We start from the raw sequence: 8,601 nt of genomic DNA, 5'->3' as shown, positions 1-8,601 counted from the left end.
TAATTGGAATGTAGAAAATTAGTTACATGATTTATGACATGTAAGATCACAAGAGTCCTAGCTTGTTTATGATCCAACTTTGTGTATGATGTTCTTAGTAAATCTTGCTATGAAATTTACTTAGGTTTCCCATGCTTTAGGCCACTTAAAGGAAGTTTATATTCTATGAATTTCGGCCAAGTAAGGTTTAAAGGACCTAGAGGCCTTGGAAATGAAAGTACTTCTTATGAAAACTTGATAATGTGTGAATGTGATACATGTTTGTATGACCTAAATGAATCATTATGTGTTCGGCCATGAAGGGATAGATTCCCTAGAAACCCTAGAACAAAAATTAAATATGTCTATGCCATGCTGTATGAAAATGATATGATAATAAGTTAGAATGCATGATTGCTTTAGTTACGAAATGATATGCATAATGAAGTTATATTATGAAATATGCCATGATGTGTTATAGCATAGAAAATGCTATACATAATGAAAAGAAATGAAGTTATGTTATGATATGTGATAGCATAGAAAATGCTATACATAATGAAAAGAAATGAAAAGAATAAATGCATGAAAGATTGTTAAGGACATGATATGATAGTTATGCATGATAAGTTATTTTTATGATTTGTACCAAGGGTGGGCTCCGTAAATGCCCCGGGGTCGATGGAGTAAGACTCGGGCCTCGTCAGTAATGGGCCTTTGAGTGCCCTAGGTCGATGGAGTAAGACTCGGGCCTAGTATGTATGCATGGTAGGGCTCAAGACTTGCTACCTTGGACCTACGCATTAAGTATGTGGTACAAACCGAGATCCCAAATGATGATGATATTAATTTCAAGTACTATTTTCAAATTCACGATGTATTGCCTACATTCATATGTGCTTGAATTATATGATGATATGATATAATGTCATGTGATATTATGATATGAACATGATGCCCTTGTATGTCTTATGCTTGTGATTTATTTGTTTTATGATATGATATTCATGCTTCTATGAAATGATATGTGAATAAGAAATATGCATGATATGTTTGAATAGAATGATATGTTATGTTATGATTAGTTGAGACGATGATATGTTGATCCATTCTTGATATACGATGATTCTCGGTTTTAGTGAGTAGGAAAGGAACTTACTGAGCCATGAGTGCTCATAGCTTACTTTCCTTGTACCGCAGATAAAAGAGAAAGCTGGATGAACAACGGAGCAGCAGGAGGAGCAGATAGTGATGTGTGTGGTGGTGGCTCGGCTAGGACGATTCGGACAAATTAATATTTTTAGTTATAAGTTCAATATATGCACATTTGAACAAATCAGAATATGTGATATTATGCTTAATAAATTAAATTCTTTAAAGTTTTTATTCTTCCGCTGTTATAGTAAAACATGTACGTAAGTAGTATAAGAACGTAGCGCAGCCCTTAGGTAAGAAGGGTGGGCGTTACATCAACCATGGAAGCTGAGTATATAGCAGCCTCTGAGGCAGCTAAAGAAGCAGTATGGCTCAGGAACTTTCTAATGGACTTGGATGTGATTCCTGGTTTGCCCAAAATCATCATAATTTATTGTGATAATAGCGGTGCAGTTGCAAACTCGAAGGAACCACGAGCTCATAAGGCAAGTAAACATATAGAGCGCAAGTACCACCTGATACGAGATATCGTGAAGCGAGGAGAAGTTGTCATCGCCAAGATTGCATCAGCGGATAACCTGGCAGATCCTTTCACTAAGGCCCTTCCGGCGAAAGCTTTCGATCGGCATGTGGAGGGAATGGGAATCAGATGTATGGTAGAAGATATGGCAGCTTAGTCATTAGTATAAGTGGGAGATTGTTGGAGTGTATACTGAAAGCCTAAGCTTTGTAAACATTCATTATGAATAAAGAATCACATTTGGTCAAATTGTCTACATTTGTTTGTAGTTGTTCATATAATTTATATTGTAGATAACATAGTATGTGGTGTCACATGCAGAAGATGATGTTATCAGTACCTTATAAATTATAAACAGTAGCTCACGACTAAAATGGAAAGGAACAAACCATTAGAAGGTCGTAGTGTAATTAGGTATTAGTTTATCTTAACTATATAATTACACTAGTACACTCAGAGTGTATTGAGTAGGACCATTAGAGGTCGTTTCTTTTGTACTGACTTTGTAAAGGAACAAAGACCTCAGTTATTATGGAAGTGTGTGCTCTTAATCCTAATATAATAACAAGCACATATGTTTGATATTTATTTCTTTAATTTATCAATGGGTGAGATTTAGTTCGATGAATCAATAAACCCGATAAGTTGGGAAATGGTATCACTTATAGAGTGTGTTGTTGATTATAGAAGGAAACTGTGTCCTAGAGATACTAGGTTGATAATGTCCTCAAGAGGAGCTCATAAATATTGTCATGTTAAACCCTGCAGGTGGACTTAGTCCGACATGATAATAAGGTTGAGTGGTACTACTCTTGGACTTAGATATTAATTAAATGAGTTGTCAGTAACTCACTTAATTAGTGGACATTCGATATCTTAAACACAGGGAGACTAACACACTCATAATAAGCAGGAGCCCAAAAATGTAATTTGGGATTGGTGCGGTAGTTCAATGATAGTTCTCTAGTGGAATGAATTATCATTGATAAAATTAAGTTGTGTGTTCGGGGCGAACACGGGATGCTTAATTTTATCGGGAGACCAAAACCAATTCCTCCTCTTGGTCCCTATCGTAGCTTCTTATTTATAAAGTTCTATACCCACCTTCTATACCCACCCAATAGGGGCCGGCCAAGCTAGCTTGGGAACAAGCTAGGGCCGGCCTAGGTATAATATTGGGTGGACGGCCCTAGCTTGAACCCAAGCTAGTGGGGGCCGGCCAAATTAGATTTAAAAGGGATTTTAATTTTAATTTTTATTATGTGGAAGAAATAATTTATTAAAGAGAATTAAAATTAAAATATCTCTCTTGTAAAGGATCTACAAAAGATTAAAGAAAGAGATTAGATCTCTTTCCTTATTTGTAGATTGGTGAGATATTTTATTTTCTCTTTAAAATTATTCACATGTTGATAAAATTAAAATTATAGAAATTTCCTTTTATCAACCATGAAGAGATTTTTAAAGAGAAATTTTATTTTTAAAATTTCCGGAAACAAATTAGGAAGTTTTAATTGTTGATTAAAACTTGTCTAATTTTTTCCTTCATTGATGTGGCCGGCCATTGATTAATTGGGGAAATATTATTTTATTTTTCTCAATTAAATCATATCAAGGGAATTAAGGAAATTTTATTGTAATTAAATTTCCTAATTTGCCTAGGCCAAGGAATATAAAAGAAGGGGTGAGGGTGCCTTCATAAGACACAACATCTATTATTTCTCTCCCTCTTTTGTTCCTTGGTGTGGCCGGCCATCCTCTCCCTCTCTTCCTCTTGTGGTGGCTGAACCCTTCTCTTCCATTGGAGCTCTTGTGGTAGCCGGATACTACTCGGAGAAGAAGAAGAAGAAGGAGAGAAAGCTAGCATCTCTTGGAGCTTGGTTAGTGTTTTGATTTTCTTCCTTGGTGAAGCTTCCTCTTTGTTGGCTGAACCTAGCTAGGAGGAGAAGAAGGTGATTGGTGGTTTCTCGTCTCGGAAGATCGTTGCCCACACAACGTCCGAGGTTAGAAGAGGAATACGGTAGAAGATCAAGAGGTTTTTCTACAAGGTATAACTAGTAATTTTTCTTTCCGCATCATGCTAGTTATTTATGGAAATAATACCAAATACAAGAGGCTTACGTTCTAGAATTTCGAATATATTTTTCGAAGTTGTGTTCTTTTGTTTTTTTCTTTTCCTTGTGATTTGATTGTTCTCTTTGGTTAACCTAAAGTTATTTTAGGAAATTAAATATTATCTTTCTATAAAAGGTTTTGTCTAGTCGGTGGTGGTTGCTCCCATATCCAAGAAGGCCATGTGCCTCGCCACGTCAGTACTGGGAACCAATTATGGAAATTAATATTTAATGGAATTAATAACTTAAGGAGACTTGTGTCGAACGTGTTAAGTTCCGCAGGAGATCCAAGTCAAAACCTAAAAGAACAAATAGATTAAGTTTTGGATCAAACGTGTTAAGTTCCGCAGGCGATCCAAAATTTAATTTAAAAGAACACATGGTAGCTAGGAAAAGGTTCAGACCTTTGTACAAAATTTTTGTACAGTGGAACCTATAGGTTTTTCGAGTATCAACCAACAGAGGGAAATGTGTCTGGCCCATCTAGAGGTGCTCAAATAAACCCTAAACTTGTGAGGAGGGTCAAATACACCCTACGTGCCGAAAAATCTGCATATGGCTAAATTAAAAGTATAAAAACATACGATTAACTACTTATACTGCAGGTGAGGGGTTACTTACTTCCTGTGCTAGGTTTCTTACAATTCTAATCGCTAGATTTCCGGAGAAGAAGATCTCTTCGACGATCTTCTTGCGTCTACGCGTTCTTCTCGTGGAGAGGAGCGTCCTCGTATCGGAGTTGTCGCTAGAAGGTGTTCCTACGACCCTAGGGATGGAACCCTAGGTCTCTTGGGGCTTGGTGTGCCGAGAGGGTGAGGAAGAGGGAGAGGGCGGCAATGGAGGGTGAGGGTGAGGAAGAGTTGTCGATCCAAAATAAAAAGTCCTCACTTAAATTCTCTATTTACATTAAGTGATTAATACGACCCAACTAACCCATAACTATAATTTCTCTCCTCTTCTTTCAGCACACCCCTGTTGGGGCCACTTGGTTACTAAAGTCATGCTATAAGTTGTAAGGTCTAATAGGTCGCAGGTTCAATTCCCGCTTAGGCTATTTTACGTTTTTATTTAATTTTGCTACTTCCGCTATTCCAAAAATTCCATAAAAATATTCTAAAATTCCATAAAAATAATAGAATATTTCTAAAATTTATTTGAGAATTTTCGGGTGTTATAAGAATAACAAGAACTTATAAACACATTTGTTGATTAGCATATGAATTATTCTAGATATTTTTCTTTTTTCCTTTTGTCTTTTCTTTCTTGTTTTCATTATGCACTTTCTTACTTACAATTTAAATTTTGTATTTTCTTTCTTGCTTTTCATATTGCATTTTATTACTTGTCTTTGATTCTTTTTATAATTTTTTTTCTTTGAATATCCATGAGCACTAACATGTCAAGCATGACCATGAGAAATTTTTCTACACCCTTTTTTGCAAGATTTTTATCTCCCATTGTGCAACCTCAAATTGAAGCAGAAAGTTTTCAACTAGACCCAGAGTTAATTTTCATGATACAAGGTCACAAATTTGGAGGAGAAGTATCAGAAAGTCCTTATCTACATCTTGAAACATTTTTAGAGATTTGTGATATGGTGAAATGTGAAGGAGTGTCAGCAGATGCAGTTCGATTGATGACATTTCCCTTTAATATCAAGGATAAAGCAAGGACTTGGTTATATTCTCTCCGTTCTCAAAGTATCACAAGTTGGGAACAATTGAAGAAGCAATTTCTGAATCATTTTTTTCCTCTAAGTAGAACAGTGTATATGAGGAATTGCATAACAAATTTTTCTCAGACATATGGAGAATCATTATTTGAAGCATGGGATAGATTCAAGAGTCTTCAAAGATAGTGCCCTCATCATGGTTTTGAAAAATGGTTGATTCTGCACATATTCTATGGAGGAATTTCTTTTTCAGACAAGAGTATATTGGATTCATTAGCTGGAGGTTCTTTTATGGATAAAAGTATAGATGAAGCATATACATTAATTAATCAAGTGACATTGAACCTCCATGAATGGTCGAACATAAGTTGGATGAAATTTCCTTCAAACATTCAAGAAGTGCAAGCCATAAATGCTATAGAGTCTATCAAACAAATTGTAACTCAACCATCTATGAGTCTTGAAAATCACAAGTCACAGAACGGGGAGTTCAAAAATTTGTGGGCAAATATTGAAAGTATTGTTTCAAAATGGTTTAAAGAAGATCCTCCTCCTTCGCAGACAAGATCTAGTGAAAAGTGTGATGATGTTGGGTTGAGAATTGGAAAAAATCATGAAGAACTTTTGAATAAGGACATGTTTAGAATTGAGGAGAAGAATAATAGAAGATCACAAGAACTCAATTCTATTTCTCCAGGAAGTTCCCAAAGGCCACAAGTACCTTTCCCTTAACGATTGATCACACCAACACTAGATAAGCAAGTTGGACCTCCTCCAAAATCTCAAAGGGAATTTGGGAAACAGGAAGTTAAATCTTTCCCAGGACCTTCACTAAGGGTTCCTTTTCCACAAAGGTTAGTGGGGATTGATGAAAATAAAGACTTCGGCAAATCCTGTGACACTAATATGGTTGAGTGCAAATTTTTGAATGTATATGAAGATGAGGACTCTTCAGATGAGGATTTTATTGATAATGCAGTGGTAAATACATTTTCAGATCTATCTCTAAATTTTATAGAGTGTTATAGTGACATTGAATTTTCAGATGATGAATGTGATGTGGTAGATCAACTTAAAACTGCAAGTGAAGTTATTGATCCTCTTGTTATTGATTCTCCTATTGAGGATATCGATGTTGGTTTATTTTTTGATGTATGTGTTGATGATAATGATATGGAAGAATGTGTAGGGAGCTGTGTTGTGGAAGCAACATCTCAAGAATCACCACCTTTGTCCACACAACCCTTAGAGGTTGCAAGATTTGAGCATGTTGTGGAACAATGTGTAGGGACTCATGTAGATATGGTTGAGTCTCAAGAATCACCATCTTTGATATCATCAACACCTGAGCCTGAGCCAGAGCTAGAACCATCATTTGATTCAGAGGAAGTCACATCCACATGTTTAAAAATATCAGGTATTTCTCAGCAAAGTAAGGTTAGTATTTCTTGTGATCTTTTGGAAAATTTTATTGAGGTACCTATTATTGACTTTGTTGGATGTGATTCAGTTTTTATTTCTTATTCTGCTTATCTTATTATGGTAATGACTCTATCTTATCTAATATGTTTGTGGGAGATTTGTATTTTCTTTGCATGTGCAAATTTCACTTGGGCTAATAATTGGAAGCTCACACTGAACCGTCTTCGACCACATGAAAGAACTTCAAAGAAGACGAAGATGGAGAGAGCAATACTTCATTCTGTAATTCCTATATTGAAAGCTCCCTCCATAATAAGAGCCCTTGGTAGGAGGGTGTTGAAATATCTTACCCCTCCAAGAGCGAGATTTAGATGAATCTAATGAGGTGATCGAGCTAATGACCTTAAACAAGCGCTTCTTGGGAGGCAACCCAAGTTCAATCTTGTTTTCATTACAGTTTTAGTTTCTTTCAAATTCCTTTCTAGTTTCATTTCTTTCCTTATAATAAGCTCATTCCCTTTACTTGATTTTTCTTGTCTATCATTATTTTGTAGAATTTAAAGTTGTGGAGGAATGTGAGTATTGGATAGAGGAGTATCTTCAAGCACATGAATGGCAACCATTTGGAGCTCATCACTTGGTAACTCCTCTAACTTCATTAAACCTCCTTCATATATCATTTCTAGTTTTCATTGGGATAATGAAAAGTTTAAGTCTGGGGGGATGCATTAGATGCATTTGAATTGCTTTGTTTGTTTTTTTTGCTTGTCTTGCATTTTGTTTTGATTTCTTGTGGCATACATCTTGAGAACATCAAAACTTCACTTATATGCTTTCTTCTTCGAGTTAAAATGTTAGCACGTTCATTATCTAGATTCATGATATTTTAAGTGATGCTAGTAGTATACTTAATGTACCTCTTTTCTCTATCTTCGGTAGCATGAAATAAGCTAAGTATCTTATGGAGATGAGTTTTAGTTTTGGCTTGACCTTAAAGATCTTATCTTCACTTCACTATACTTGATGCTTGAATGGTTGATATCATTGAAATAGTCATGATTCATCTTGTTTGTTTAGTACTTGGTTTCCATGGTGATTTCTCAAACTTCATTTTGGTTACTGGATGAGGCTCAAGTCATGTAAGCTCATTTGGAAAAATCAAAATATCCCAACAATTGTGCTAAAAGTACATTTGTAAATAAGTTTTGCACAATGCAAATACTTATGGAAAAAAGTGAAAAAAGCAGAAAAAATGAATAAGGGATATAAAAATAGTTGTCGTGAGTGAAATCTAGCAAGTCACCCCTTTGAGACCGAGTTAGGTTACTGGGTAAATGACTGCTTATCTTGAGATTGAGCACGCCTTTGAGACCTTGGGTTGATTGAGAAATAATATGAACCAAGTGTGTGGCAAGTAAGTGCCTATCACTGGTTACTTGTCTATCACCGGAAATATTAGGAATTCAAATTTGATGACGATTTGACTAGGACATAGATTGAAACTTGAAGAGTTTTGAGTTACCTTGCCCTGTGCACAAGAGACTTATGTTTGAGACATACTTAACTTGTTTCCATGATCATGCTTGTTAATGAAACTTTTTGATAGAGTTAGGAGAATGCATTAGGGATATGAGAGCATTATAAAACATATAAATTTAGATTGCAGCATTTTGCTTGAGGACAAGAAAAGGTTTAAGTCTGGGGTGTGATGTGCGTAGATTGTATACTCTTGTTTAGCA

General features: G+C 35.6%; 1 non-coding gene across 1 annotated transcript; it reads right to left on the bottom strand.

Annotated features, from left to right (window-relative positions):
• Window positions 1-5,537: 5,537 nt before the first annotated feature.
• On the bottom strand, window positions 5,538-5,643 carry LOC122018205. The gene has a single exon (XR_006121636.1). It is a non-coding gene; the product is annotated as a small nucleolar RNA R71 (small nucleolar RNA).
• Between the last annotated feature and the right edge of the window lie 2,958 nt (window positions 5,644-8,601).

The sequence above is a fragment of the Zingiber officinale genome, chromosome 8B (assembly GCF_018446385.1).
Source record: "Zingiber officinale cultivar Zhangliang chromosome 8B, Zo_v1.1, whole genome shotgun sequence".
In the NCBI taxonomy this organism is placed as follows: Eukaryota; Viridiplantae; Streptophyta; class Magnoliopsida; order Zingiberales; family Zingiberaceae; genus Zingiber; species Zingiber officinale.
The sequence above is the reverse complement of the archived record's forward strand: the minus strand, read 5'-3'. Positions and strand labels throughout refer to the sequence as shown.